The following is a 13889-nucleotide window of genomic DNA, read 5'->3' as shown; positions in this document are numbered from 1 at the left end:
AGTATCTTCAGGACTGGGGTAAGGTAGTACAAACACCGTGCAACTCCTTGCAAAGGTGGAGAAAGCTCTCATCACTCCTATCTCAGTATCTCCCATAATGCAAAGCACATCTCCTTACAGATATGTGTAATGCTATGCATTAAGGCAAGGTCCACTACCCATACCGGTTTCGACCTTTATTGAGGTCTCGTCAGTGGGAGGCAGGCCCAGTAGTGGAGACACCAAGGCAGAAGCAGTAAGAGGTCATCACAACCTATAGGAGTTGCCAAAGGGTGTACAACCTTATTATTGAATTACTCTGGATTCAGAGAAAGATGTTGAGTTTATTTTTCACTTGGTTAGACTATAAGTTTAGTTTAATCCTTTATCCAAGTGTGAGCAAACAATTTTTGCACCTGAAAGTATCTTCAGGACTGGGGTAAGGTACAACACCCATAAAGCACTACTTATGCTTACATCTGCTGAAACTTTTAGTTTCTATATATTCGGCACGAAACTCTTGTAGTTTCTATATTCAGCTATGAAATAATGTTGGATTCAATATCCACTTAATTTGTACCATGTATTATATTTACAGTGTTGTTTCTTTGCTTTATTGCTTGTTTGCTGAGCTCTGGAGAGTCATTTTGCTTGTTGTCGTAGAATTTATGCCGATAAAAAAAACTAAAACTGTTCAAACATCTCTTGATAAAAAAAAATTTAAAACATTGCAGTAAATAATGTAGGTACAAGTATTTATTATTTACTTTGCATTCATTTTTTTATCTTTCCTAAAAGAGTATACCATATAAAATGAATTATTAATACAGTGATCGATCATGGACAAATTGTAATTTTTACCATTGATTATTAGATTTGATTAACGCGGTAACATTGAGGGATTAATTAACGTGTTAATTGGGGGACACCTGTATTTGGATTGAGTGTTCTATTCATCAAGCCATCTAAAAATTTTTAAGTTTTTAATTTTGTCTTCCTCCTTCATGTGATATTTCCCATCCAAGATAACTAAAAGTATTTATCTGTTCTATTATTATAAGTTGACAATACCACCTTTAGGATTACACTTCTCACACATTCTTGAATACTAATGTCTTAGATGATAAAGGTGACATGAAAACAGGAGAAAAAGATATCCTTGAAGTATGGAGTAATTACTTTGAAAAACTGCTAAATGAAACAGGCAGTGATGACAGCACAGTGATAAAAAAAAAAAAAAAAAAAAAAAAACACTGACCAGGCATGCAGTCAGGAATACATATCCATACAAGTAGAAAAAGCCATCAAAGGCTTGAAATGTGGAAAGGCAGCAGGAGCAGATGATATTCGGCCAGAAATGCTGAAGTATGGTGGTATAAAAGTCTTACAGTGGCTGCACTGCATAGTTTAGAAAGCCTGGACAGAGGGATGAATTCCTGATGATTGGAGTAGAGCTCTCATAGTACCCATATATAAAAAGGGAAATAAAACTGCATGTGAGAATTAGAGGTATTTCCCTACTGAGTGTTCCTGGCAAGATCTATGCAAGTATACTTGAGAAACGGTTGAGAAGAATTGTGGAAGAAAAGCTTGGTGAAGAACAAGCTGGATTCAGGCCAAATAGAGGCTGTCAGGATCAGATCTTCACTTTACGACAAATAGTCAAGAAAGCATGGGAATACAACAAAGATCTGTATTTAAATTTTGTCGATTTGGAAAAGGCATATGACAAGGTGGCAAGAGAGAAGCTATTCAATACGCTTCAGTTATATGGTGTCAATGGGGCATTGTATCAAGCAATACTTAGTCTTTATTTGAGTTGTAAGTCAGCAGTTAGAATTGAAGGAAGTACAGGAAGATAGTTTAATGTTAAATCTGGTGTGAGACAAGGGTGTACATTATCCCCTCTGTTATTCATTATCTATATGGATCACATTATGAAGGAATGTGCTATTAAACCTGATATCAAAATTGGAGATGTTAATGTCAGCTCTTTGCTTTATGCGGATGATGTTATACTTCTAAATAAATCCGCTATAAGTCTGCAAGATTCTCTGACTAAATTGAATAGCTGTTATAATAGATATGGTATGAAGGTCAGCAATAAAAAGACAATGAAAATAGGCAGAATCATTGAAAATGTCAACTGTGTTGTGAATGGAGAACCTGTGGAACAAGTAAAACATTTCAGCTACTTAGGCACGATTTTTACTGAAGATGGTAAATTAAATATAGAAATAGACAACAGAATCAGCAAAGCTGGTATGGTGGGAAGTCAATTGAATAAATTCATATGGAATAAGAAAGTAATTAGTCGGAACACTAAATTAGCTGTATACAAGACAGTGTTCAAACCAGTTTTAACTTATGGATCTGAGAGCTGGGTCAGAAGTAAAACACTTGACCAAAGACTAGAGACCGCAGATATGAGAGTCCTGAGAAAGATTATAGGCGTGAACAGATGGCATCAATGGCAATATCATATTAAAAGCGAGGCTATTAGGAAAGAACTTGACATTGTCAGCATCCAGGAATGCGTTAACAGAGCTAATCTCAGGTGGTATGGTCACTTAAATAGAATGGGAGAGGAAAGATTAGCAAAACAAGTGTTCTCTGCCAGGTTGGCAGGAAAACGACCCAGAGGAAGACCAAGATATAGGTGGATTGATAAAGTACAAAGTGCCTTGGATGATAGAAATATAAGATTGATAACGTTGGAGTCTTGACAAGGAACAGACTGATTTGGAGGAAAATTGTAGATAGGAAGTTAGTAATGATGTAATTTTTTCATGTAGTACTGTCATATCCTGTACATTCCTTGAGGGTACATGGCAGGAAATTGATGATGATGAGTTCCTTCCTATAATCCTTAATTGATGTCATCTACTAATTTTATACTGACCTAATTTTTCTCAGTACTCCAGCATCTGTAGTCTCGCATCTGATAATTTTATTTCTATCCAGCTTGCATATCTATGTTAAAATGAGTTTAAACAAACTTGTGCACAGCTAATTCAATGTTTTTACTGACTTCTTTCTTATTTTAAATAAATTTATTTCACTTCTTACCATACCAACTCTTGTGTCCTCTCATGTGAGTTGGGATACATCTCCATGTTGGAACATATTGAGTAATTCATGTCCTGAATCAGAATTCAATAGGTACTTCTTCCCACTATTATTAGTTTTTGCTTTTTTACCTCTAGTTCCCCCAAGGCATTTCCATATGCCTGGTATTAATTTCCCATTCCACTGTTCATATCTTCAAGTTTTTCTTTGTGAGTTGCCTTTTCTAATATTAAATTTTAAAAAATTCTTAGATTTCTTCCTTAGTAGAACCTTCATTGCTTATTCATTTTTGATATTTGCCCACATCACTAAATGCTATTGTGTGCCATTTAAAATTATATTGAATGCTATGCCACCCCTTTCCTCTTAATTTTACCTGAATATAATATCTTGTTTATTATTATTTAGAAGAATCTGTCCTGTTTTCATCTTGTTTGGTAATAATTGTCAACATGATACTTCTAGTATTTATAATATTCTTCACAAAAATATCTAATCTGCATCTTCCTCTGAAGATTGGGTTGCTTAGCTCATCATCATCAAATTCTTGCCATGTACCCTCAAGGGGTGTACAGGATATGACAGTACTACATGAAAAAATTACATCATTACTAACTTCCTATCTACAATTTTCCTCCAAATCAGTCTGTTACTTGTCAAGACTCCAACATTATCAGATCTTATATTTCTATCGTCTAAGGCACTTTGTACCGTATCAATCCACCTATATCTTGGTCTTCCTCTGGGTCGTTTTCCTGACAACCTGGCAGAGAACACTTGTTTTGCTAATCTTTCCTCTCCCATTCTATTTAAGTGACCATACCATCTGAGATTAGCTCTGCTAACGCATTCCTGGATGCTGACAATGTCAAGTTCTTTCCTAATATCCTCATTTTTAATATGATATTGCCATTGATGCCATCTGTTCATGCCTCTAATCTTTCTCAGGACTCTCATATCTGCGGTCTCTAGTCTTTGGTCAAGTGTTTTACTTCTGACCCAGCTCTCAGATCCATAAGTTAAAATTGGTTTGAACACAGTCTTGTATACAGCTAATTTAGTGTTCCGACTAATTTCTTTCTTATTCCATATGAATTTATTCAATTGGCTTCCCACGATACCAGCTTTGCTGATTCTGTTGTTTATTTCTATATTTAGTTTACCATCGTCAGTAAAAATTGTGCCTAAGTAGCTGAAATGTTTTACTTGTTCCACAGGTTCTCCATTCACAACACAGTTGACATTTTCAATGATTCTGCCTATTTTCATTGTCTTTGTCTTTTTATTGCTGACCTTCATACCATATCTATTACAACAGCTATTCAATTTAGTCAGAGAATCTTGCAGACTTGTAGCGGATTTATTTAGAAGTATAACATCATCCGCATAAAGCAAAGAGCTGACATTAACATCTCCAATTTTGATATCAGGTTTAATACCACATTCCTTCATAATGTGATCCATATAGATAATGAATAACAGAGGGGATAATGTACATCCTTGTCTCACACCAGATTTAACATTAAACCATCTTCCTGTACTTCCTTCAATTCTAACTGCTGACTCACAACTCAAATAAAGGCTAAGTATTGCTTGATATAATGCCCCATTGACACCATATAACTGCAGCGTATTGAATAGCTTCTCTCTTGGCACCTTGTCATATGCCTTTGCCAAATCGACAAAACTTAAATACAGATCTTTGTTATATTCCCATGCTTTCTCGACTATTTGTCATAAAGTGAAGATCTGATCCTGACAGCCTCTATTTGGCTTGAATCCAGCTTGTTCTTCACCAAGCTTTTCTTCCACAATTCTTCTCAACCGTTTCTCAAGTATACTTGCATAGATCTTGCCAGGAACACTAAGTAGGGAAATACCTCTGTAATTCTCACATGCAGTTTTATTTCCCTTTTTATATATGGGTACTATGAGAGCTCTACTCCAATCATCGGGAATTCGTCCCTCTGTCCAGGCTTTCTGAACTATGCAGTGCAGCCACTGTAAGACTCTTATACCACCATACTTCAGCATTTCTGGTCGAATATCATCTACTCCTGCTGCCTTTCCACATTTCAAGCCTTTGATGGCTTTTTCTACTTCAAGTATGGATATGTATTCCTGACTGCATGCCTGGTCAGTGTTTTTTATCACTGTGCTGTCATCACTGCTTGTTTCATTTAGCAGTTTTTCAAAGTAATTACTCCATACTTCAAGGATATCTTTTTCTCCTGTTTTCATTTCACCTTTATCATCTCTAATTCCTTTTACAGCACTCTTTCCTCCATTCCTAAGCTTCTTCAACAACCTCCAGAATATTTTGCCACCTTCTTGATATTTATTTTCTATATTCTTGCCAAAGTCCTCCCATGACTTTTGTTTAGCTAGTTTTACACACTGTTTAGCTTTCTTACATTTGTCTCTGTATTCTGTAAGAGTAAAAGCTGACTTATTTACCAGGAACTTTTGATATGCTTTCTTCTTTTCCTTCACTGCCTCTTTAACTTCCTGTGTCCACCAGGGAGTTCTGATTTTTTTATCTTTGCACACAACCTCACCACATGCCTCTCTGGCAGAATCAATCAATGTTTCCTTCAGAGTTTGCCACTGAATCTCCAAGGTTTGATTCCTGTTCTCGAACTCTTTCATTTTCTTTTCAATAATATTTCTGTGTTTTAGTCTACAGTTTACATCTGAGAGCTGCTCAACTTTTATTCGCTTTAAAACTTTCTTACATGTTATTCTTTTCAATATGAAATTCAATTTTATCCTGCTCAAGACTAAATAGTGATCACTTCCAATTTCAAATCCTCTGTACACTCTGGTGTCCTGCACCAGGGAGAAAACATCACTATCAACAATAACATAGTCAATGAGACTTTTCTTATTCCTAGCCTCTTCTCTCCATGTGAATTTGTGCACATTTTTATGTTGGAACATGGTGTTAGTAATAACCAGTCCATGTCCTGAGCAGAAATCCAACAGATATTTGCCATTATTATTAGCTTTGCTCTTTTCTCCAAATTTTCCCAAAATATTTTTGTATGTCTCACAATCATTTCCTACTCTACTATTTAGATCCCCAACAAGGACCAACTTTTCCTTTTTCATTGTGTCAGTTGCTTTTTCTAAAGCCTCAAAAAATTCCTCCACTTCTACCTTAGTAGAACCTTCTGTGAGACCATAGGCACAAATAAGTCTCATTGTCCAGTTCCCCATTCTCATATTTGCCCACATTACTCTACTTGAGACTGACTGCCATTCAAGAAGATTAGCCTCGTATTTTGTGTTGAATACTATGGCTACTCCTTCTTTTCCTTGATTGTTATTGCCTGAATATAACATTTTGTATTTATTGCTCAGAAAGATCTCACCAGTTTTGGTCTTTTTTGTTTCAGTCACCCCTATTATGTCGATCTGGTACTTATCTAATTCCTCAGCTAGCTCCATTTCTTTGCCATTCAGGCTTCTTACGTTGATAGTACCGATCTTTAACTCTGGTGATGTTGAGTTGGGGTTTGTTTTCAGATTTGTTCCAGTAGCTGACTTTTCGCTGTTCGCCCTGGTTCCCTGGCGAAAACAACGGGGGCCTTGTTTAACCGGGCGACGCCCCAGCCGGCATGAAATTTTGTCATGTTGTACCATCATTTTTTATTTTGGTTTAACCAATAAGAATACAATTTGGTCGGCTAAATCCCAAATTGCCAGCCCATCCTCGTTCGTTCAGTATCAAAGTAGATACCCAACAGGGTGCACCACGAGAAGGTGAGGATTGGACATTAAGTCAGAAGCCCTGGTCGGTTCTCCGCATTCCTTTAAAGGCTATGTGGAGGTCTCCTCTCAGTTATACAGCTTTGACCCTTAAGCACCCCGGTTGCTTAGCTATTAAAAATAATTATATTGGCTCTTTTGTAGCCATGGAAGATATCAATCTCATGTGCTTTAGTATGTTTCTTAGATCTTCTGAGAAACCTCCTTATTTGTTAGTTATGAGCATCTAGATAATTTGTTTTTGGACCAGATGGTGTCAGAGTATGCAGATTTAGGAGCTTTCTGTATTATAATGATCATTAAAGTAACTTCTGTGACTCATTACAAGACACCATCTGTGTTTTTTTGGGTGAAAAGAATTTACATGGGTACTTAAGGTCCATGTTGCCAAACATTGTCAATGGAGCTTCAGACTGTTTATTTCAGGCTGTTCTCCAGAATCCTCCATAAATAAGCCAAGAGTGGTGACTAGTAGATTGCAGGTTATGTCATTTGAAGAAAGCTCAAACCAACAAACACTATTTAAATAACTTTTCTCCACTTATCTTGTAAATTTGTTAACTTCCTTTCCAGACATGCAAGGATATCTTGTATATTTGAAAATGTATGTTTTCTGATAATCTTTGCTTTCTTTCCTAGGCCTATCACCACTGGAAATTTTTCACAAATTTTTGTCAAACTAAGATAAATTATGAGTTGGCATAATAGTTAGGACCATCTTGCATGTCCATAATTGTATGTAGATGTGTTTGAAGTAACCTGAAAATGGAATTATCCTGAGATCGGTCTACTCCATTATCCATTTCCACAGTATGCATGGCTTTGTTCTTTTAGATTTATACAAGCATACCCTGATCATACATGTTAGGTTCTAGACTGTTGTATAGCAATTCACTGTCTTTTTTGCCACTTGTAGATAAATACATGTAATGGTTCAATAATGTTTTTAAAGCAGTTCTATATATGACTTAAATGATATAAATCAACCATTTAAGTCAGATACTCAAACAAAAAATGCAGAATAACTTTTGATGATGAAAAAGTTATTCTAAATAGCTTGACTTAAGGGAACATACCAATGAATTTGGTCATCAAATCAGCGAAAAGAAAGGTTTTACACCTTCTTTTCACTGGCAGAAACAGCATCCTTCCTTTTTGAATTTTGTCACAACAATAAAATAATAATTATAAACTATAATTCATAGTGAAATCCAAAACACAGATGTAGTGAGCAACAATGTTGCAAATAGGCTGAGTTTATACCTTCTGTGCATTGGTAGATTTGTTATACCATGCCATTAAAACATTTGAGTAAATGCAGCATCTGCATATAAATGGGTATTGATCATAATTTGAAAAGGGTCACATGAATGAATCGTCATAATAGAGTATTATTGTGTAATTACCATTTCACCAGTTCGCTAAATACATTCAAGTCTGTCTTTTGTGACTCTCGCCCACAAAATGTTGCAAACTTATAGCACGTTAGTACCACTGGTGGAATAAGGATTTTTTTTTTTTTTTTACTTAGTCCATAAACCCTCTTCAAGAGACCAATCAGGTAATTTTTAAGCCACTCTGGAACAGTGGTCTTGCATTGGTGATAAATTCATCTGAAGACAGTAGCAGACCATGGCAATGAATTCAAACTTGCAGTCTCTTAGTTGGAAAAACAGATATGCTGCTCACTTGTCCTACCCCATTCTTTGGTCTGAATATGCTGCAAAAGGATTTGTAATCTTGTTAATTTCTTTCGGTAAAGACATGTTTATATCTGTATATTTGGTATACATAACTTAATGAAAATTGCATGTTAAGAACTTGATTCTGTAGTATTTTAAAAATGGAATCCAATTACAAGTAGATACCTCATTTTTTTTTGTTTTAATTGTTTTTTTTTTTAAATGTACTAAATATCAAATTACATCATGTAATTTACCTATACTTTCTTCCTGCAGTTCAGAACTCAACGTTTAACTCCAATCCAGTTTCAGAAACAAGTTGTAGAATCATTATCTCCAGTAGCACAAGTTAATGCTTGAGATATTCGTGTGCCCTCTGATAAAGATTTCATTTATTAATATCACTTGCTAATGTAAGTTTCAGTTACATATAGGAATGAAAATAATAGGACTATTTATGTATATAGCGATTGTTGGATTAATATTCATTTTAGAAATGGAATCATCTGACATCTAATCTTAAATGCATATATACTGCATTTAAATTGAAGTTACCAGGGGTGCCTCAGCTTGAATACATATAACACAGTATTTATTTGGATTAATCCATATATTTAAAAAAAAAAAAAAAAAAAAAAAAAAAAAAAAAAAAAAAAAAAAATGCACCATATTCAACATTTGAGAATTTTATTATCCTTGAGTATGTATTATAAGCTTGCAGTGTGATGTACATAAATCCATTATGGTTGATGAAATACATCAGGTGTTCTAAACATTAGAGGTGAGTAAAGATCCTTATTTAAATATACCTATATTGGTATAAACTGCTTGCTAACATTTGTTCTCAGATCATGTACAAATAAGTCTTGCTTGTTATTTTGAGGTAGATGTGTGCGCACACATATAATATATGTGGATAAATGCATAATAGGTTCATTATCACCTTGTTTTTCTTTAGAAAATATTAGACATCAGAATCTAATGTATTAAACAAGCACTTAGAGTAATTTTGCTTATTTATTAAATATTGTATGTGTATAGGCATGATTTATAATTTTGCAAGATTTCATTCTTTATTGTAGTGCCAAATAAAATTAGCGCTAATCATAATGGTAATTTCATTATTGTAATATTTGTAAGATAACTTTTTTTTTTTGTATCTTGTACATATCATTGTATAATAAATATAAAATGCACTTGCATTTATATGTACATTCATTGTCAGTAAGCTGGGACCGACAGTATATTTATAGAATTTTGTCTTGAAATAAAGCATAATTCCTGAATCTTAGGAAGAAATGTTTTCTATTTTAATGAACTTAATGCCATATTTTATTTGTCTGTACACCCTTAAAGCATTGTATTAAAATTTATTTATCCAATAAAGTATTTAAAGATTGTTTTGCAAAGGCTTTCACTTAAGCTTAGTTGTGGGGCTTTTTTTAATCACTGATTGTTAAAATATTTAACTGGCACAAAACTTTCAAATCAAGTTTTTTTTTTTTTTTTTTTGTAATTATGTTAAAACATGCTTAAAAACTAAATTAAGTTTTTAACACAATAACTGCCATGTGAGTAGGAAACATCTGGTAGCGCGAGTTAAATACAACTCACGTGGCAGTTAATGTGTTAACAAGTATTGCAGATAAAAACATCTATTCAATAACAATGGTGGTTGTTTCCATTTAGAAAGCTTAATATACGAGGAGGATTTCTAAAGTTCTGATAAATACCTAGAACAAAAATTAATTATTTATGCATCACTTCATTCACTAGCAGACATCTTGTGGAGCTATATTTGGAAAAGTTGTCCTTTTAGCTCATGATTAAACATTGCACTATCTCTTGAACATGCAATCCTTGACAAAAATCACTTTGCTCGAGAATTGTTTTGAACTGCTCCTGTATAGTAAATAAAACAATTGTGTTCTTGCAAGAATCATGTAGACCTTTTAGCTATGACAGTTGTCTTAAGCACACAAGTTTTGATCCTAGATTTATTTATTGCTAATAATTTTCTCCTTTTTATTACTTCAAAGCAATCTTACATTGTTAGTTCTCTTGATTATTAAGTCTTCATTCTTTCATACACCAAAAAGAAAATAGTTTAATAATTCCAAAATACATTGATAAAAATATACTGTGAGGACTGATATCAAAGATTTCATTAAGACTTGAAATTTTGGAACCAGCAAAATAAACTGGTTCCAAAATAAGCCAAGTGCTCAAGAAAAGAAAACCCAAAATTACCAAAAAAAAAGTATAGTTCATTTGACAACATCAAATATAACAGTTTAAGTTAAAAAAAAAAAAAAAAAAAAAGTTTTTTTTATTCTGCTTAGAAAAAAATGAAAGGCATATTAGTATTAAACCATCCACCATGACATAGTGAATGATCAAAGGTAGACTAAGATGTAATTTGGGCTTTGTACTAGGCTTGATCAAATGCCTTGGAAACGTCTAGTGACCATGTGGATTTCACTACAGCTTTTCATGGTTTGTATGCATTGATGGATGATGGTGGTAATGCAATCAACTGTAGATAGTGTGGCAGAATCCATACTGGTAGGCTTTGAAATAGTGAAGAAGCTGACTGATTTATTTTCAACAGAACTGAAATTAAATTTAGAAGTAAACAATAGAATAAGCAAAGCTTAAGAGTTGAATAAATTTATATGGAATAAGAGAGAAATTAGCCAAAACGAAACTAATGGTATACAAAGCAGTGTTCAAACCAGTTTTATATTTAAAATCTGAGAATTAGGTCAGAAATAAAGCACTTGTTCAAGGATTAGAGATCATAGATATAACAGTTCTGAGGAAAACTAAGAGACTGAACAGATGGTAGCAATAATAGAATTATGTTAAAATTGAAGGTATTGGAAAGGAACTTGATTGTTAGCAGAGCTAATTTAAGGTGGTATGGAACCACTTAAAACAATGGGAGAGGAAAGATTAACAAGAAAGAGACACAGAGGAAGACCAAGATCTAACTGGATTGATTCAATCAGACGTGCTTTAAAACAAAATGCTAGATACGTCAACATTGCTGACAAGTGATAGACTAATAGATGGAGGAAAATTGTGATAGATAGCATACTTAGCTCCTTTAAAAACTCGCATTTTCTACCTTTCCTTCTGATTTCCAAATGTATCACAGAATTAACTGGAAAGGTGCCAATTCTCTACACCATGCCAAACTTGGTTTGAAAGAAAATTCAAGGAAGCTTGTGAGATGCTAATTCATCATCCCAGTCTCACCAAGAATGATAGACTAGCAATTTCACGAGTCTGGAAGACCCATATATGGCATTCATGTATAGAACATCAGAATAACATCCAGAACTCAAACACTGTAAAATCTTGAATGGATAAAATCTAAAGATAACATGACTTAATATGTAGCAATTGATATAGTTCCACTGTTGATCATTTTTTTTTACATTTGTTTTTATGTGATACCTCCAAGAAGTTCAAAGATTCATCAAGGGCACCTGCTCTTCAACTTGCCAACTACAAGGAACCGCAACTACACTAATGCTATCTACTGTTGACCACCACCACTATATTCACAGACAATCACAAACATCCATGCCCACGGTGGGATTTGAACTGCAGCCTTTTGGGCTGGAGAGCAGATAAGCTAACCACTTAGCAATAAATTTACTCTCCACACAATGAATGAAACATTTTAATGCTATATAAATTTTAATGAAACAGTTTAAATGCTATTTTTAAATGTCAATAGCTTTATTTTTTCTGTTGCCATTTCATATGCCATATTTAAATTGTTTTCTGAGGATTTTTTTCTAAGTACAATGGCAGGTTGCAGGATATTTGGTGGCATCAAAGTACTTAATTGATGAATGGAAAGCCAGCATAACATTTGTCAAGTAAGTTATTTTTGTAAACAGCTTTAATTTAAAATTTTGTGTACTTGGTAAATTCTGAGGCATAACATATTATACACTTTAGAACTGACCAGGTCCCAAAAGTGTTAAATTGAAATGATTTGAAAAAAATAACTTATTTGGCAAATAAACTATAAACCTGATCACTATAGATGGACTGGCATGCATTAATGTTTGTCTATACATCAATCTGTAACATTTGGCAAATAAACTATAAACCTGATCACTATAGATGGACTGGCATGCATTAATGTTTGTCTATACATCAATCTGTAACATAGTTGAACAATAATGACTGTTTTATGGGATTAGGTTTCTTATACGAAGGTGGTCTGAAAAGTTCTCAGCCTACCAATGAAAAAGGTTTGTCGATTGGTAGAGCCTCTGCTACTAATGGCTTGCAAGAAGTTAAATAAGTTTGAGTGCAGTTAGTAGTTGGAAGGGATCAATCGTTCAATGCTGTTGGCACACACTCCATCAATGGGTGTCAATGTGACACCCTGGAGGTGTCACATAATAATAATAATAAAAACAAAATTATTTTTCAACATAATCTCCCTTAAGACTAATATATTTATTCCAGTGCCATTATCCCATCCCTGTAGTTGTTCTCAGTAAGATCTGCAAAATACCCCTCTACAGCTGCAATCACCTCTTGATTCGAAGAAAAACGCTGACCAGTGAGCAAGAGTTTTAGGAAGAGATAGAAGTCAGAGGGACCTAAATCTGGGGAATAAGGTAGATATTCCAACAATTCATAGTGCAGATCCCTTAATTTTCTCATTGCCAAAACACTTTTGTGGGCAGGTGCAATGTCCTGATGAAAGATGATTTTTTTTCTTCTGCAAACTGGGTCTTTTCTTGCCTGGTCTGGTTAAAAGATCGGAATAATATTCCCCAGTTATTGTTTTACCATTTTCAAGATAATTAATAAAAAAAAAAAAAAAAAATGCCTTTAGCATCCCAAAACACTGATACCATGACCTTTCCCTGCTGATGGAACTGACTTTGTCTTTGCTGTTGAACAACCAGCTTCTGTCCACTGTTTGGATTCTGGCATGCAATGGTGAATCCAAGTCTCATCTATAGTAATAAATCAATGCACAAAATCGGTTTTATTCTTGTTAAAATCTCCATGCAAGTGCAGCACCTATCTTGCAGAAAGCTTTTTCATATGCAATTCTTCATGCCAAATATATATCCTACATGTTCTTTTGAAATGCCTATAATCTCAGCAATTTTATGCACTTTGACTCACCAGTCATCCAATACCATATCGTGCACTTGATTAATGGTGTTGTCACACTTTTTGGGCGTTCTTTACGTAGATTATCTTCAAGGCTGGTATGGCCACATTTAAACTCAGCGGTCCATTTCTTAATTGTTAAACGAATGAGAAGAATGTCCATAAACTTTTATGAACTTCTTAAACCTTCTTTTACAAAGAATTTATAACCACATGATACTCAATTTTATC

General features: G+C 34.2%; 1 protein-coding gene across 1 annotated transcript in view; it reads right to left on the bottom strand.

The window, feature by feature from the left end:
- Positions 1–13889, bottom strand: part of LOC150095280 (DNA primase large subunit-like) — a 235407-nt gene that overhangs the window by 33901 nt on the left and 187617 nt on the right. The gene's annotated exons all lie outside the window — the stretch shown is intronic.

The sequence above is a fragment of the Typopeltis vanoorti genome, chromosome 20 (genome assembly GCF_054136105.1).
Source record: "Typopeltis vanoorti isolate ZY-2024b chromosome 20, IOZ_Tvanoo_1.0, whole genome shotgun sequence".
Classification (NCBI taxonomy): Eukaryota; Metazoa; Arthropoda; class Arachnida; order Uropygi; family Thelyphonidae; genus Typopeltis; species Typopeltis vanoorti.
This window is presented reverse-complemented; position numbering and strand designations above follow the sequence as displayed.